General features: G+C 36.7%; 2 long non-coding RNA genes across 3 annotated transcripts in view; one reads left to right on the forward strand and one right to left on the reverse strand.

Annotated features, from left to right (window-relative positions):
• LOC110679629 overlaps nt 1-19,003 on the reverse strand; it is a 427,025-nt gene extending 408,022 nt beyond the window's left edge. Inside the window, exons 1-2 of one of the 2 annotated variants that reach the window (XR_002502656.1) lie at nt 18,497-19,003; nt 17,762-17,837 (exon numbers count right to left, since the gene is read on the reverse strand). This is a non-coding gene — a long non-coding RNA (uncharacterized LOC110679629). The remainder of the gene's footprint in view (nt 1-17,761; nt 17,838-18,496) is intronic. The other variant, XR_002502657.1, reaches the window with a different exon arrangement.
• Nucleotides 17,218-18,072, forward strand: LOC110679631. The gene is made up of 2 exons (XR_002502659.1): nt 17,218-17,571; nt 17,627-18,072. It is a non-coding gene; the product is annotated as an uncharacterized LOC110679631 (long non-coding RNA).
• Nucleotides 19,004-19,733: the final 730 nt, after the last annotated feature.

A 19,733-nucleotide genomic window follows, 5' to 3' on the forward strand; every position in this document is an offset into this window, starting at 1 on the left:
CTTTATACATACTCATACTCATACTTTCTTCATCAATCAGTGAAACTTTAAAACTGATGTTATAATATTGCTTTGAATAAGTAGAGCCTCAAACAGTTACAAAACCATTCATAACTAAAATAGTTGATTCGGACCACTCTAACAGACAATGAGCGTCTCCCTCAGAAAAAGGAGTATGAGAAGTGTCTTTTATCACAGTGATTAGCCGCGACCAACGAATCTACTCAACCCCTTGTAGTTGAAGAACAATGAAAAGCACAGGAAAAGGGATGTGAACCATTCAGCAGCGTAAAGGTTGAAGGGGTTGTTCATTTCTCAAGAGCTAACTACCAACTACGGTACTCGAACATTTCAACACATTCGCAACGAACTTGCTTCGAGATCCATATGCTCTTACTTTTTGAAACTATTCCTTCTCTTAGAGATGTCTTTTTAATGTTTCTTAAATGATCATTAAATCAAACAAATTTATCACAGATGCTGATTGAAATAGCCTATATAAAAATACAAATATATAAAAAAAATATTTGGTTGTTTGGAAAAGGACAATGATTTTCATTATCAAAGTCGTGCCCATACTTTCTGGGACACCCTATATGCATAAATAAATTGCGTCATGATTACCCTCTTGAAAAATTTTCAGAGTGCACCAGGTTATTAAATGCTTCTCACACGATTTTTCCATAAATTCATACAGAAAATTCTGAAAAATGTTTGTTTGAAAACAAGATTTTTTATGAATAATTCATAAAAAAATCTTGTCTTCAAACAGCTGGATCACATTCTTGGCACTTTCGATCGACCTCGGCTCTGGGGTTTTTCAAAAGCTACTGACAATGAGATCATATTTGGCCACAATATGCGTCCTTCAGCACAGCTTCGGCCGAGAAAAACTCCCCAAGCCAAAGTGAATCATGGAAGTGCCTCAGTAGCTATGTGCCCTATTTTGCTGAATTTTCTGTATGTTCGAGGAATTCCTGGAAGGCGCGTACCAAACATTTTTCAGAGTTATTCATCTAATAATTCAATCGTATGGCGATTTATAAAAAAAACATGTAACTAGTCATACGATTTGTAACTCTGCTGAAGATGCCCTCATGTAGTAATTCTTAACAGTCTTCCCATGAACGAAACCGATCATCAACTTCGGTTTAAGCCATGCAACTTGTATTGAACCGCAAACGCGCTTTATCTCTAAACCAATGTACCACGCCAAACCCGGTACATGTGTACTTCGGTTCAAACATCGGTTCAAACTTTGGTGCAAATAATGCCACAAAGCAGACAGACTGAGCACTGTTGAAATCCACACAGATAAATTTCTACTATCATATATGGAAATTATTGGTGAAAATCACAAGACCCTTAAGGCTTGAATACGTGTTTTACTCAAGCAGATCAACTAAGATCAATATTTTTAGTAACATTTAGCACTAACTATATGAAAAACGAAGGATTTAACTATACCATTCAACAAGACACGATAAGTATAAACTGATAAGCGTGGATTGCAACCGTTTTGTGTATGCCTTTTTTGTGCTATCATTCTCAACCTCGGAAGCAACCGAAAATTCGTAGGTAAGTATCAGAATTTGGAACGCGGTTGCAACCAAGGTACAAATGAACCGGCGTTCGAACCGATGTTCACCTTCCACCAGTTTGGGTTTAGGTTCAGGTGAACACGAAAACAGAGTACAAAGAGTGTACGAAACCGCCTGAACCAAGAACATTTTCTAAGCATTCCTCATCGAACTCGTCTAGAAATTACTCCCGGAATTCCACTAGGCTCAATAGGACTGCACTGGGGCAAGTTGGTTGGGTTCTTTTCTTGGAATGGAAGGACGCCTTGTCCGACCAGAAGTCGTTTCTTCCATCCACATGATGCTTCTTTAAAAACGACAAAAGAATTTTCTCAAGACACTTCTCCTGGTACAATTGTTGAATGATGGCCACTGGCCATTGGCCAGACCGCTTGGCTTGAAGCACGGCTTTGAAATTCATCTGTTCGATATGGCGATGTAGAGCATAACTTATTTTAACCCTCTAGAACCCAACCCCGCCTTTAGACGGGGTAACTTTTGGAATTTTGTGTATTTTTTCTTAACTCGGAAATGAAAATGTTTTTATTTTTGGCTTAAATCATGGGCCATATTAGGAAAGTTTAATAAGACTTTTGAAACATTTTTGTATTTTTGAAAAATGATTGGAAAATTGTATTCTTTTATAACCTACAAAGGCCTGGGTCTAATTTAACGTGTAATGCATAACATTGTACATTTTATATTTAGCTACAATCAACCTATCATAGAAGAAGAGCCTGGTGGAATTGAAATAGTTTCAAATCGATTTTTCCGTTAGTTACACGGAAAATAAAATATGGTCCAAAAAAAAAGAAATTTTATGTTTTCAAAAGTAATGCAAAAACTCAAAATTTTAGCATTGTCGTTAATCGGAACCCAGAAGGGATTTAAAAAAAATGAAAAAGGATAAGGATGTTTAAAAAATAAGTTAGAAAAATCAAAAACCAAAATTCATAAATTTGCAAATAAAAATAAATCGTTGTCCAAAACTTGTTTATATCGATTTTAGAAAGCGAAAAATGATACTTAGATCGAAAATACAAATTTGGATATCAGAAGGTTAAACCAATATTTTACTTCAGGGGTGTGGTCGACTTGTCGCTGGTATAGTAGCTGTCATTTCCCGGAATATGCGTCTTCAAGAGCGGAAAGTAACTTTCGTCGTCCAGCACGAACGACGTCCAGCAGTAGTTCGACGTCATCCACCGGCGCTGCAATGCTGCGATTCCACGGTTAACGATTCCCTCCATCTTGAGGGTTCGGTGAATCAAGGTACGGGAGCAGTGATATTTTCTGCCAGCGTCACGCAAACTTGTTCCGTTCTTGTCGTTCTGGTTGTCGATTAGCTTTTCGACGCCTACTTCTTCTTCTTCTTCGTCATTATAACCGCCGTATTGATGACTATGCGTTTCGTAAAATCGTATAACACGCTCGCGGAGTGCTTGCTGTTTCGCTGTCATCTTCGATTGAACTGACAACACCCGAGCGAAAAGAAACATGTCACCCATTTTTAAGGAGCCCAGAGAACAATTCTCCAGGAGAAAAAAAAATACTCTCTTTACTTTTTATACAGAAAGGTAAACACTGACAGGCTCTATTAGGGTGTAGATTTTTTTTTACAGAGACTGTCAGAGGAATTTTCGAGTTATAGATCGGAAAATTCATGTAAATATAATGATAAATTTTTGGGGAAATTTAATAGAATGTGACATTTATTGTATTTTGGAGACAAGTCTGAAGAAATACTTGAGGATCAATTTCAGTACTAAACGGTTAAGTTTAGGCTAGATACACATGTTTACTGAATTTTCCTACGATTCTCTTTTGGTTAAGCAGGAGGAAGGAAGGAAGTTTTGTCACACCCTTTAGTTTAAACTCAAATTTTGGATATATTTTGTTTTCCGTGTGCCTTCCGAAATGTCAGATAGGAACAACCCCAGTGTTAAAACTAAAACCTCTGTGGCGTTTTTGTGGACAAAGTGAACGTCAAACATGATAAAAAGTGTCAAGGTTCATATTTGGACCCATTTTTCAAATTGAAGTTTAAATATGATATAGCTGAAGTAGTAGTATATGATAAAAAATGCTGAAGTAGTTGCAAGAACATGCTCTTTCATGTTATTCAATAAAAACAAGACTTCATTAAAAATTTTAGGACCCTATTCTTAGATGGGCCAGTTCTTCATTTGTTTTGTGATCTGCGAAAATTCTTTCATTTTGGACCAGTTTCTGGTGTTAGCTCTGGAAGAATTCCAGAATGTATACCTGGAAGAAACCCTGAAAAAAAATCATTTTCCCAGGGGTAACTTTGGAAAAATAGATAGAATCTATAGATTATTTGGATCAAGAATCTCCAGAAAAAAAACATTCAGGAAATAATGGAGAAATTCTTGATGGATTTCGTAGACTTATTAATGGCATACTTTTATAAGAATTATCAATGCACATAGAAATTTCTTGAAGATATCTCAAGAAAATAAAAATGATGAATTTTGGAAGCCATTTGAAAAAAAAACTTAAATTGATAACAGCAAAATATGATTGCTGGTCTCCCTGGAACAATCCCTACAAGAATTCTGAGTGTAATTTCTGAAGAAAGGAGGTTGTGTTGGAGTTTTTCATTTGAAATTCAAAATAAATATTGCAAGTGTTAATTCTGCAGCAATTCTAGAAGGTATGCCAAAAAACCCTAAAATTCGTAAATGTGTTCTTATAAGTATCTCTGGAAGAACTTTTGGAGTAGTTCATGGATGCACATGATTTAGAATTTCCAGATAAATTGCTCAGAAAAAATATCTTTGGATAGATCCCAGAAGCACAAGTAAAAAAAATCCTAAAGAGTTTTCTTAGAATCGTATAAAAATTTTTAGGAGCAATTCTTGAGAAAATTTTTGTACTGATTTCTGGATAATAAGAATTGACCATAACCCTGCAATCTTCCATAGAGGTATTCCAAATATAATTCCTGAAGGAATTTAATATAAAATACCTACACAATCTGTTTATAAATTCCTGGAAGTATTATAATGAACATTTCAGACAATTCTTCTTTCTTGTGTTATATGCCAACTGGGCCAGAGCCTGCTTCACAGCTCAGTGTTCAGAGCTTTTCTTTGAAAACTTACCATTTTTGCATATACGTTCAGGGAAATAAAGAAATTTTTTTTTAAGAAAAGATCTTCGACCAACGGGATTCGAACCCATGAATATTAACTACTAGTTTTATTAATTTGAAATTGCATGCTACAATGCCAATATGGCTACCGAAACAAATGACGTGCTACTTAGTCGTAGGACAATTATTCAATGGAATGCTTAGAAAGTATGTTAGAATAGTTTATGAAGGAACCTTTGACAAAACTCATAGCAAACCTCATGAATTATATATAGGTTTACAAAAGACCAAAAAAATATCACACAATTAATTCAGAAGTGTCTCGAAGATGCTCTCTCTCAAAAATCTTCATAAACTCATCCCAGGAATTTCTAGTAAAACTCCTCTAAAGATTCTTTGATAAATTGCTTTAAAAATCACTCCTGCGATTGTATGTAAATCTGTCATGTGACCTAAAGGTAAAGGGAGTCTTTAGAAGGGGTCGCATTGAAGCGATTAGTTAGAAATTTAATTTGGTGGTGAAAATTGAGCAGCCATAATGGGAACCAGTATCGAAGCGTCCTATATTTTGTCCTGTATTTGGAGCCAAGAAACTGAAGAAGCTTGCTAAATTCTTACCATTTTAATATGTTTGTCAATAAAAAAAAATCTAAAATTCGACGATTTTGTAGAAAGAAATGTGAAAGATTTTTACATCGAGCTGCGATTACTTTTCCCCATCGTTCCATCTATCGCCCCTTGCATATTCGCTAAAAGTAAAATGCTCTCTTTTCAAACTAATCTAGGTAGGTAATCGATTATTTCTATTCGCAATCGAGAAGTTAAGAAGTTAAGTTTCCCATTGCCCTTAGCTGTTCTACTGCGGAAGAGATTCCATATTGCATATATTTATGTCTACATCATGCCTGTTTCGTACTTGAACAGTTATTGAATGCAGCTGAAGATGGGAACGCCTAAAAATAGACCGGTAAGTACATTCGAACGCGACTGCGGTAAGCATGTTTCGAACAGTGGAAAACAACGACGGTTAATTTGGTCAAAATTAACTTTCGTTTCGATTGCTGCCACTGTTCGGTTAACGATACGCTAGAATTGCTTATCAGGATATGCTATCTACTATCGACGGGAGGAAATTATACTTATAGTCCTCGCTTCGGCTCCGCGATCCATAGTTGCTACAGCAACACCGAGAGGATGAGGAGCCACTACTGTTCGGCTAACAACAACGCGTCTCGTCCTGGCTGGCGTCATCATGTCCCGGCAGTAACGTCATCCTTTCCGGTTTTTATGTGTATCTTTCCTCGTGTTTTCTCCCCTTCGTTAAAAGGCACTGCGCTGCCCTAGAAACGGCAGTCAAACTTACGAGCATTTAAGAAAGGGAAACACTCTGTGTTTTACCGAAAAGTAGCCAATAGAATGATTAGACATGAATGATAATTTAAACAGTTTTGGCTATAAAAAGTTCAAAATATCAATAGAAATATATTTTCTCTCTTCTGTAATCGATTAAAATGAGCAATGATATATTGAAAACAAAATATCATTCCTATAGAAAATGTAAATAAGCAATACATGAGCATGAGCATGAGCATGATTGACCGCCCGCAGTTGCTACTCCGTTATTGCTAAAACAGCTGTACTTACACAGGGAACCAACAGATGCTACTCAGAATTAGTAGCATCTTCAATGTGTAAATACTGGTGCTCTCATTAGGGGTATTCACTTAACAGCGTAAACTGCAGCGTAAGTCGCGCTAAATTGATTATTTAAAATGTTTCAAGATATAGCGTAAATAACCAATGAAATATTTCAGAATATTGAAAATCAATCTAAGAATGCTCTGGTGTAGTCAACATGACAGTCATGGTGTCAGTATCGGCATAAAAATTAACATAATAGGGTGATGTGCTAGTGTCCATCGTATTAAGCATTGATCAGTGAGAACTGCAATTTTCCCAGTATTGCAGTGAATGATGCTGATACAAACCGATGCCAACCAATTCTTCCTCAAAACGGCTTTAGCATTGTACAATAACATTTTGATAAATCTTGATCTATTTTTGTAAATAATGCAAATAAAATGCATCTTACCGAATTCTCAATCCGTCGTATCGTTTTCAACTCCGTCGCAATCAGTTTCCAGATTCGTCTCACAACTTACGGCTCACTGTGTGTATTGAGTGGTTAAAACACAACATATCAACGCTTTAATAAAACGTTTTACTAGAATATATAGATCTACGGGCATCTCCCCATTCCTTCAGCATGATAGTATTAATACTAATTTCCTTTAAAATTAATTGTTCGTCATCAAAATTCAGCCCAAACATATGAACACAATTCCTTTTGACCGTACAATTATGGCATTTGCTCACAGTACAGCGAAAACAACACAATCAAAGGAACCGTATTTATACGTCGAGCGTCGCGCACACATTGATGCGCACAAGCTTTTTTTTCTCAGTACGACGGATTGAACTTTGTTTACATTCTCAATTATACGCGGCGGTTGAGGAAATTTCGTAAAATTTGATGACTTATAGAACTTTTACGGCGTGTGATTGGAATGAAATCCTTCAGTGATGAAGTACGAAGGTTTTCCATAGTGAAAATAACTGCCCGGCGAAGTAAGTAACCCACGGGGGGGCGGAAAAAAAACTTGTGTTGGAAAGTGGTGTGGCTCAGTCGATCGCTAAGCATTTCTCTCAAATCGTGTTCGTCCATGCGATTTCGGTGAAAAAGTGCAAAGTGGATAATTTAACTGAAGTTATTTACCGAAATACAGTAGTTGTATTGCATTTTTGGTGTACAAGTGTACAAACCATAACAGCTTTCACAAAATTACACTTGGATAATGGATCTATGTTGCAGGTAAGTTTCAATATCCGCCGTGCTGGAACATTTAAAGTTTGATACGACGAATTGTAGCGCTTACGACGAAGTAGAACAAACCCCTATTGATAATTGTGAGTGTCAGTATTTATTAAAATTCAAAGTAAACATTCTTTCTTTCTTGGTGAACAATTATGATTGAAATGGAGCTGTAATCCGTAGGAACTTCAGAGGCGGACTCGAGTTCGAAAACCACGCATACTTGCCTGAGGGGGCCACCTCAGAGACATCTGCCCGTTTTTTCTAACACCAGAACCAGACGACGGAGATGGCAGCGGTCATTTGAATTCGGTTGGATCATTTTCGATTTTCAATGTTATGTTCCGAAACCCGCTGCGGAAGTATGCCAATCATCAAATAATCTACTGCAGAAAGATGTAATCAATAAAGATTATTATTATTTGTCTTCATTTAAAAAGGTTTTCAACCGGGCGGCCAGTTCTCCTCAAGATCAATGAAGATTGAAATACTTGATGCAGGACAAAATATAGCGTACAGTAGTAACAACAACTCTAAATGTTTATTCATCTATATTTGGCTTCCGTTTACATTAACCTCGAGCTCAATGTAGTAAGGTGGATACGTGGAACCTTGTAGCATGTGAGATAAATATATACAGTTAACTCTCCCTTACTCGATATTCCGTATCTCGATATCGAGTTAGAGAACTATAGTAAAAGTTGGTTTTCATGGCTAACTCGATGGTCCCTTGGAACGCAGTTGCACTGCTTTTGTGTTCTGTAACTCGATACCTCCCTAACTCGATGGTCCCTTCAATATCGAGTAAGGGAGAGATGACTGTATGTATAGTTTCTGTGTGTGCCTCCCATTGAATATCATTCCCATAGTCTAGTCTTCCAAATTGTGAATCTGCATATTATAGAACTGATATCATATGATGATTTTGTACAGAATTCCATCAGTGCGATTATAACATACATGCACAAAAATATCCTGAGTGACGACTAACAGTTCACTGTCTGTCATTGATTGCAGTTACCTGGTTGGGATTCTAGCTAGGATTCTGGTTTAATTGAACAAAGTTGATGCATGCTGTACATCAGCTTTAAAGGATTGTCCTCCTTCGGTAATGTGGAAAAGATTTGCCGTGGAGCAAAATTATCAAAATGTTATTAAATTGAGAACAAGAGAATAAACAACTCCGAATTCAGACAACAATTTTCCAGGTGACCCTGGGTGACCGGCTGTTATTCTATGGAACACTAGATTAAAATGCTCTGATTTGACGTCGCCTAGAATCAGAAGAGGAATATTCCATTTGAAATGTTTCACCGCTAAAGTTACGCAGATTTTCATTTTACGCAGCTTTAAGTGAATACCCCTATTATTATAACAAAAAATACCGGCGCCGGCTGCGTCCGAATGCAGGTCAATTTGGGTATGGAAGGGAAATGTTGACGTGTTACTTGCTTTATGGAAACCAAGGAGTCCTCTGCACTTCCACAAGAAAACACTGGGAGTTTGGATATGGGAAAGGATTCGTTTTGGTAAACGATAAAGATATAATAAGAAATGAATACGTGAACATATACACGAATGATCGATACCGATAATGCGGTTACTATGCGAACCGGACACTATCCGAATTCCGTCGCTCACCCACAAAGAAGCATGCAACAGATTCAACGGATCAAACACTACTCCATTCCTTGAGCTTGAGCTTGAGCTTGATTGGCCGCCCGTGGATGCTACTCCAGTATCGCCAGATCAGCTGCACTTACACAAGGAACCAACTAACATTCACTCATTTAACAAACACCATTATGGCAGTTTTATCCAGCAACATGTTTTATAACATTTTAATAATTTCCATTGCCAACCTTTGTTAAAGCACTGTTCACACAAATTTGGAGAAACTTTAAAGCATGTCGTTGAATACCAACTTTATTTTTGGCTTTAAAAACGTTTTACAAGCATTTAGTTCAGCTTTTATACGGCTGGTCTAAAAATAATTAAAGACTAATAAAAACTATAAAATATTTTTCTATGCACTTTATAAATGCAGTGTGCACTATTATTATAATAGTATAACAATCTTATTTAAAAATCGCCTGTCTACTGGATTCGAACTCGAGACCTTCCAATCGTCAGCGGTATGCCTTGCCATCTGCGCCATCCTAGAATTGATGATCATACCGTCCAGTGCAAAATATAAACTTCTCATAGCTGAATATTGACCATGTTCGAGCTTCTATTCGACAACGTCTAATCAACACATGGTACGCTAATCTACAACTGAACAAGCATATTATTCAGCTGCTGTTTAGTGCTGATCCAAGCTGAGTTCAGTCGGCTATTTTTAGCGCACAGTGAGAAAATTTATGTCGATGTTGGTCAAAATAATGTTTATTTACACAAATTAAAAACAGTCTGAAATGATTAATCTAATTTCATAATAAGTTTTAGTTTGTTCAAAACTGATTAATTAACTTAAATGATTTTATAAATTATAGTTTGATTATATTTTTATTTGTATTTTTCATAAACCTATTACATATGCATTGAAGGAAAAGTTCTCTGTATTATTATATTTGAATATATTTGAATCATTTGAAGGGTTAGTCCTCAGAACCCACCTGATTAGAAAAATATTCGAATATCTTGATGCAATTTTTATTTTCGGAAATGGCCAAGTAAATCATTTTTCTTAGAGCGAAGTATTTATTCAGTTGTGAAGAAATGTCATTTCAAATGTAGCTGGCTATAGAAATTTATTTAATCAATTCTGTCAAAGAAATTTCAATTTTTGTTGTACGGAAAAACATCCCGAGCAGGCGAAAAAAGCTTAGCAATATAAAATATAATATGGATAGCTAAAAGTGATATTAACTTGATAGATATATGACATAAAATATCTGAAAATGATATCTAAAATAAACTACTAGAACAAAATTGGCATGTCATATTTAGAGTCTGCAAGATTTTACCAATAGCTGCGAGTTATTCATTTTTCATAGGTTCAACTACTCCAGGAACAAAATTTTAATATTGTCTTCCGATATTTTATCTCTTATGTCAATCAAGTCAATATCACGCTTTGTTTGTCAGTACTTTGCTCCTACTCAGAATACTTAGCTTAAATGTTTATATTTGTTTTTCACAATAATTCTGCATTTCTGGAGACTGACCATGTTTATTTTCTGAACAGCTATTTCAAAAGTTTCAAGAAAGCATAATTTATGAGCTTTGAAATGCATTCGGAACTCAACACAAATTTCGGATATTTTGTCCATTTTATGAAATTTAGCTATAGTGTGATCGCTTTTACAAGGCTTATTTATTGCTGAACAATGTGTTTGTTAATCATCATTTTGGCCTCTATTGGATCCACTGTTCTTAAAATATACTGAAGCTGAATTAGGATTTTATAAGATACTTATTCAGCTCTTATTCATGCTTATGTTAAACATGTGGGAATAGCTGAAGTGCGACGCAAGTAAAACGTTAGTTCGTCTTCTGAATATCCTTCTATACATATACATTTGTTTAGTGGAATATTGGCTTTTTAACTGGGGGAAACATGTCTTGTTCAGCTCATTTGTAGAACAATCTTGACTAGTCGAATGAGAATCTTTAGAAACGTTTAATAAGTGGCGATTCAACTTTTGTTCATTCTAATGCATAACGTTGAACATTGATCTAAGTTTGTGTTAAAAAAGCACCTTCTCAGCTCTTTATAGAGCAAATTTTTTATTCAGCTGCCATTACCATTATTGAACAATAACTAAACATGCATGCTTGTTTGTGGCTCTGAATTGTTAGTTGGGAGGTTTGCTTTTGTGGTTTGCAGACTGCCTATGTATCAGGCGTAAGGAAAGGCATGCGCGTGGAAGAATGGAAGCGTTAGGGAAACGGTTTCCTGTCCGTCTCTGGTTCTAGCGTTTGCTCTGAACGAATAGTTTGAGTGTGATAGATTTAGAATGGAAGATAGAAGCAAGTAAGAGATACACAACTACAAAGTACGAGGAAAGGGACGGGCCTGGGATTGAACCCATGACCTTCTGCTTATGAAGCAGAAGCGGTAGCCATCAGACCACCAACCCCGTCTCCGGATCAAACACTACTCCATTCCTATAGAAAATGTAAATAAGCAATACAAATTAGAAACTAGCTCGAAAGAAAATGAATTACCACTAAAATATTTAAAACTAGTGGTCCCGGCAAACTTCGTCTTGCCATCAAGTAGGCTGTTGTATACGCTATGGGTCGTCCCATACAAAATGACAGTTCCACCCACTCTCGTTTTTTCGACTTTCCCGTTGAATATCCTGGAATTTTTATACGCACAAACACGTCGGAACCCTTGACGAACAAAACGGAGAAATAATCATTCAAATCCGTTAACCCGTTCGTAAGCCATTTCGTGACATACAAACACCATTCCATTTTTATTTATATAGATATTCCAGGAAAAAAATAAAAATTAGCGCAAAATAACTAAAAAAATTCCAATGGGAAATTGAAACAAAACATCTAAACATGAAAAATATATAAAAACGCCGAAAACTGGAAAGTTTCCAATAAAAACTGTGAAAATTGATTGCTATTTTAATATTTGAAGAGCTGTTTGCATTTTTGTTTTGAAAATTTCTAATATTGTAGTGCTTATTATCATTATTTTTTTCACGAATAATGTAATCGATTCTTGAACGTTTATTCAAGATATCTTATTTTTTATTGTTCATATTTTTTTCCACAAAAAGTATATCCTTGTATATGTAATTTTGGAAACTTTATTTGCTAATTTGTATTCAATTATTGCTTGTTTTGATTTATTTTACTGGCTGTTTTTCAATAAACTGTTGGTGGTTATGCTTTTCCTAGGACACATTGATATTTCGCCCCCTAGAAACCACTCATTCAGCGAAGAACACAATTTTCGCAGTATGCTCCACACTGGCATCGAGTTTCTCTCCACGGGAAGCAACTTGGCACAATGCATTGGCCCTAATGGGTGGAGAACACGCAAGGATACCTCCAGCTTGACCGGAGGCGAACGTTACCTTAGGCTTATTCTGCCAGGTCCACAACATAATCGCAGAACGATAGAAACTATTTTTGGACAAACGAAAACACAAATATTAGTCTTTCATTTCATCCGGATGCTTTTTGTCTTCTCACCATCTTGGTACGGAAAAAGCGAAAGCTCGCAGCGAGTTAAGCGACATAGGCCATTAGATAGAACGAAAAAATCGATTCATCAACTATGTCACGGTATGGTATCATTCTCCTTTCTCAGGCGTCAATGGAGGCTAAGCGTGACACGCGATACGGAAATAGTGCCACAGGGACCGTCACTTAGATGTGACTCTGATTGATAAAGCTCTCCGACACCTCGGAACCAGGATCCCTCGAGGTTCGAGGACAGCTTATGGTGTGGCAGGTTGGGATTTATATCCTGTCTGGCTGTATAGGCACTTGCAAAGAAAAAAGCTTGCACCAATCAACATGTTTTGGGGCGTTAAAGATAATTTGACTTCTCCAAATTTAGCTAGGTATGTGTTTTTGTTAAGGATTCAGGTTACAAATGAGATACTGCGAAACATCATAAGTTGAATCCAGAAGTAAAGTGATGTTTCTGAGAACAATAACTGACTAAGCTTTCATCGAACTATAAAGATAAAATGCACTGCAGTCAACTCTACTTCATCTATTGATGCACCATAGACCACTAGAGTGATGTCATCGGCCAAGCCAACAATCTTAACACCTGTGGAAAGTCTCAGTACGTCATAGTACATCGCATAACTTCGGGCCCAGGATTGAACCTTGAGGTACTCTCGTAGTAATTAAATTGTATTAATACATACAAAGATAGCACTACACTCCGACGGGTCACCTGGAGATTTTCCCGCCTTTGGTAATAGCACCAACTTCCGTCGCTTCCATGCATTCGTGAAGATTTCATGATCTATGCAGCATTGCCTGTCTGGATCATTCTATTGGACATCGTGCTTATCTCGACAGCAACACTAAAAACGAAGAAAGAGCCAACGTCGTGTTTGAATATATTTCCCTCTTAAGTGTCGGAAAGAGGCCACCGGTTCGGAAACCTAGCTTTCGATGTTGCAAACTACATGATTTTTAAAAGCAAGACTAAAAAAATATTCAAGAATTTATTGATTTTTTTTATTTTTTTTATTAGTATCATACCAAACACTACATTCATTTCTTATATCTAGGTGTTCTGTGTTATTAGACAACACTATCATCCTAATTTGGTAAAACAAATTTAAGATTTTATTAACATTTTGTTAACAACATATTACATTTCATTTGCCGTAGCAGTTCAGATTTGAGTTGATTTCACCTGCTTATAAGAGAAAAAAAAAACGTTTTCAATTTACTTAACCTAACTTAAACTAAACATATATCGCATTAATCGTGGCAATAGAAGATTGTAACGATTTTTGCCTGCAATTATTAATTATTTTATTTCACATTTGTTCCAATGTTTCAACATTGGATATTCTAGGTAACTCATTGGTACTATACCAGGGAGGAAGCTTCAGAATCATTTTCAAAATTTTATTTTGAATTTTCTGTAGAGCTTTCTTTCTGGTGTTACAACAGCCATATTGGTACAGCATACAACATGGCTGGCCTGAGAATTTGTTTGAATATCAAAAGCTTGTTCTTAAGACAAAGTTTTGATATCAATAAGGGGATAGAAACATTTTACATATTTATTACATTTGGCTTGAATGCCCTCAATGTGAATTTTGAAAGTTGAATTCTTATCAAGCATGAGCCCTAGATACTTAACTTCATCTGACCAATTTATTGGAATCCCTCTCATCGTGACAACATGTCTACTTGAAGGTTTCAAATAAAGAGCTTTTGGTTTATGTGGGAATATTATTAGTTGAGTTTTGGAAGCATTAGGAGAAATCTTCCATTTTTGCAAGTATGAAGAAAAAATATCCAAACTTTTTTGCAATCGACTACAGATGACATGCAGACTTCGTCCTTTGGCGGAGAGGCCTGTGTCATCCGCAAACAAAGATTTTTGACATCCCTGAGGTAACTCGGGTAAGTCAGATGTGGAAATATTGTATAATATTGGTCCCAAAATTCTGCCTTGGGGAACACCAGCTCTTACAGGAAGTCTTTCAGATCTGTAGTTCTGATAATTAACCTGAAGTGTACGATTTGACAGATAACTTTGAATTATTCTAACAATGTATGTTAGAAAATTAAAGTTTTTTAATTTTACAATCAAACCTTCATGCCAAATACTGTCGAATGCTTTTTCTATGTCTAGAAGAGCAAGACCAGTAGAATAGCCTTCAGATTTGTTGGAACGGATCAAATTTGTTACACGTAAAAGTTGATGAGTGGTCCAATGTCCATGGCGGAATCCGAACTGTTCATTGGCAAAAATTTAATTTTCGTTGATGTGGGCCATCATTCTATTCAAAATGACCTTTTTCAAAAAGTTTACTGATGGAGGAAAGCAAACTGATTGGACGATAGCTAGAAGCTTCTGCAGGATTTTTGGCTGGTTTTAAAATTTGAACAACCTTAGCATTTTTCCATTTGTCAGGAAAATATGCTAATTGAAAACATTTGTTAAATATATCAACTAAAAATGATAAGCTACTTTCTGGAATTTTCTTGATGAGGATATAATTCCATCATCGCCAGGAGCTTCCATATTTTTGATTTTTTTAATAATAGTTCTCACTTCTTCCAAATCAGTCTCCCAGGCATTTACGAAAACGTTCTCTTGATTGAGAATATTTTCGAAGTCCTGAGTAACTTGATTTTCAATTGGACTAGTAAGTCCTAAATTGAAATTGTGCGCGCTTTCAAACTGCATAGCAAGTTTTTGAGCTTTTTCGCAATTAGTTAGTAATAATTTGTTTTCCTCTTTCAATGCCGGTATTGGCTTCTGAGGTTTTTTTTCAAAATTTTAGATAATTTCCAAAAGGGCTTAGAGCCAGGGTCCATTTGAGAAATCTTATTTTCAAATTTTTTGTTTCTTAATTGTGCAAAACGTTTCTTGATTTCTTTCTGCAAATTTTACTTCACATTTTGGAATTGCAATGCTCCTGGCTTCAACAATGGAATTTGTTAAAGTTTGTCAATATCAAGTTTAGTTTGTAAAGAAATGTTAACATCAAGATTAGAGTCAATATATGTTTCATATATATTCCAGTCGGCTCGAAAATAATTGAAAGTGGAGCTGATAGGATTGAGAATCGCTTCATGGGATATTTGAAATGTAACAGGGACAAAATCAGCATGAGTAACTAATTGGCTATAAAGATCACTAGAGTCGGTTAAGACCAAGTCAATCGTAGATGGATTTCTAGAAGAGGAAAAACATGTAGGGCTATCAGGGTATTGAATTGAGAAATATCCTGAAGAGCACTCATCAAATAAAATTCTGCAGTTGGAATTACTTTGAGAATGATTCCATCACCGATGTTTGGCATTAAAGTCCCCAATGACAAAAAAATTTGACTTAGGTTAAAAGCACCGCTTTTGGCCAGCCTAAGAGAAAATGTCAATTAAAATTGTATGGAAAACCGTATTTATTCTACAAATATGTTGAATGCATGCTTTCAATACATATTATGTGTGTAATATATCGAAACTGAGCTAAAACCATTATTTTGCTTTGAAAATATCGTTGGTCAATATAGGCCACCAGAACCAGTTACGGCCAGAGACTTCACTTCGGTTCCTAAATTGGCCAATCACGTAAATTTCTTATGAGAGTGGTCAAATTAGGAGAACTCTGTCCAAATTAGGTGTATGGGAGTTAAAATTATAAAGAAAATGAGTTGTTTTTTCTATTTTTTTGAATCAATTCGGACCAGTAAATGAATGTGGCTCTATCATATGAATGTGATCTACTGAACGCAAAAGGTTTCATGCTAATTGGCTATGTAAAACGGTGTATAATCCACTATGGCCACAACTGGAGTATGGCCAAAACCGGTGCTTGTACCCTATTGCGAGTCAATTTTCGCAAATCAGTTTGGAGCAAATTAACTTGCTGTCCAGAGCATTGAAAAGGCAAATAGGCAGCTATGAAAGTATATTTACCAAGCTCTACAGAAACACCTAAAGTTTCAAAAACTTTAGTTTCAAATGACGAAAACAGTTGATGTTTAATACGCCTATGAATGATGATTGCAACTCCCCCACATGCCCCATCAAGTCGATCATTACGATAAACAAAAAAGTTAGGATCTCTTTTGAGTTTGGATCCAGGTTTCAAATAGGTTTCAGTAATAACTGCTATATGCACGTTATTAGCTGTAAGAAAATTAAATAGCTCGTATTCCTTACCATTCAAAGAACGAGCATTCCAATTTAAAATATTTAAATTATTATTTGGATTCATGCATTTGGATCAAAAACGTAATCCAATAACAATTTGATTCGTAAATTTTACACCAACTTGGACTGCTTCAGTCATAGTGGTGGCTTTGAACATTGCATAAAGATTCAATTGTTCAGTTAGAAAATTAAAATCAGAGGCAGACATATCACTTGAAGTGGGTACATTATCTGATGAATTCCCATTAGAATTTTCGGTAGACGATGAGGCGGAGTTAAAATACGCCGATTTCTGACCAAAGACTTTTGTGATTTATGTCACGGTTCTTACCAAGTTGCGACAGTAAGATCGACAGTCTACCTTTAGGCGAGAGCGAATCTAATCTGGTTGATCTTTGGAATTCCCGGCAAATACGTTGTGAATACCTCTCATAATGTCGTATATTATTAATGTGTATTTTTTCTGTGTTTACTTCTTTCTAAGAATAGATATTCTACACACAAATACAATGTAGGCAACCCTGAAATTTTGCAGATTTGGATGCTATACATTGAAAGCATCATAAAATTATTCAAGACGACTTCAAGTGGTTTGTGATTTGTATTCTCGTGCCATATGAGAGTATGAGACACACATTCGGCTTAGATAGATACGCATTCGAATATAGGTAAGTAAATCTACGCTAAAAGATGACGCATTGCTATTTTTCAATACGATTGTAGGTATTTGTAAACGGTTACGGTAATTATATTCGAAACCCGTTCTTATCTCCAAACGTACTGATTAAGCCAGGTGTTTTTGGTATTGTGCAATCCGTGAAAGAAACAATAAACATTTTTGGAGGCGATTCCACTTACCTGATACGATAAGAGCCTCGTTCGGTCCAACGGTGTGTATGTTGCCCATGGTTGTTGATGAGATGTGTCCTACAAGCTAAAATAATCCTTTATTGAGTACACCGAACTGTTGAGAAACGCAAGTCGAGATCACTTTTTTATGTAGACACGCTAATTAAGTGCCGCACTAAACTAATATGATTCACGCCTCACAATACAACTCAGCAGGCTTTGAGTGTGAGTTGTAGATTCCAGAGTGATAAACGTGAAATACACTTTTAGATTTTGATAGGAATTTAAGAATAAATTTAATAAAAGCTCCTGGAAAGGTGTTTGTTTGGATCCAATTTACAAAACCGAAAGTCCCTGAAAAACGTTGCGATAGATTCCGGGAGCTAGGCCCTAATATGCAACATTGTCTGCTCTATAGTACCGAATATGAGTCCCTTTCCAAATAAAACACAACCGCAGGCTTTTCCGCCGCAATTCCGTGACTGGCGTGAAATTATCGTCTTTTTCTGTGGCACGGCTTTCACACGCTTGTCCTGATGATTGACACTTCTAGGATTTCACCACCCGGCCCTGCTGCAGGTTTTGTCTGCCTTTCCCATAAAGGACTCGCGCCCTCCGACCGAAATTTCCACCGTAGGAAATTTTATCACTTTGGTGGAACGTTTGAGAGAACACTAATATTCCTCCGATTTCGACGATTTTCTCTATGGAATTATCAAGAAAATGAAACCTGCTATGTATTACCACAAATTGTTTCAATTTTCCGGTTCTTTCACGACAGCCTTCCGAAGATTTTCCGCTTCCAACACGTTTCGCTTCACGCTGAACACTTCACCAAAAAAGCCAAAAACCGTGGCTTATCAAAAGCCTCAATTGCACAATCGATTACAGCCAGATTATAGAACCGGATTGATATCCGTGGTAGATTTTGGCCACTCCCGACGACGACGACAGCACGAAATAAGAACGGACGCGATCCGTCATCCAATCCGCAGAACGTTTGTGATGAGACAAGCTGCTGGTTCTGTTCTATCAAGCTCTGACTTTATTTGCGCTGAGGAGAGAAGGATCATCAAAACAAAAATCGATAATTTTCTGATGGTGTGCATGCCTGGAAAGGACGACGATAAACATCGTCGCCGGAGGAGAGCAAACACACATACAAGCGGAGAAAAAGGACGAGCGAGCACCCCCATGCAGAAGTCCTTTCCGTATCATTCGTGTGTGGAATATCTTTTCGGGATGTGTGTGCGAGCGGGCGTTCGTTCGTGCTGCAAACACAACACAGCCCGCAGTATTTTTGTTTTGATTGCGCTTTTGCTGATGTCAAAAAAGGGATTACTTTTCATTATTTCGTTCGTGCATGTTGGCACTTCCGAGAAAAGAGAAATTCAAAAGGGAATGTTGGCGATGTTGGTTTGTTGCCCTACCGTGATGAATCGAAATCCGGACGACACCAATATCCGGACACTCGATCGGTTGTTATCAGTGGTGGAATCTTAATTGAGAGAATCTCTCACGTATCGCTCTCTGCTGATCAACGTGCGAAGTTCGATTTTTGACCAACTTCGCTGCGTCACAACTCGAGATTCAATAGTGCGCATGATGCACACGGTGGATGGCATAGATGCGCACTATAGCGAAGCTAGTTGCGGCGTACCAAAGTTAGTCAAAAATCGCACGTTGGTTAACCCATTTTTCAACGCGAAGCAGTATACAGGGTGTTTGGTTCCGGACTTTAAGAATTTTGAGGGTATACCTCGACTTCATGCGCATCAGATTTCCAAAACTCCCACCAAAATCTCAGATCTTCCACCGTATACCTACTTGAATTTAAATCGAATAGCAGCGCAGCTAAATTTGATCACCCGATGCTTCCCGATAGAAGCGCTGTCTTCTTCACGGAGAAAAATAATTAGTAAATACAACTAAATATTAGTTGATTTCAAACAGAACTTTAGTTTGAAATATGCACAAACAA

Source organism: Aedes aegypti, chromosome 3 (genome assembly GCF_002204515.2).
Source record: "Aedes aegypti strain LVP_AGWG chromosome 3, AaegL5.0 Primary Assembly, whole genome shotgun sequence".
In the NCBI taxonomy this organism is placed as follows: domain Eukaryota; kingdom Metazoa; phylum Arthropoda; class Insecta; order Diptera; family Culicidae; genus Aedes; species Aedes aegypti.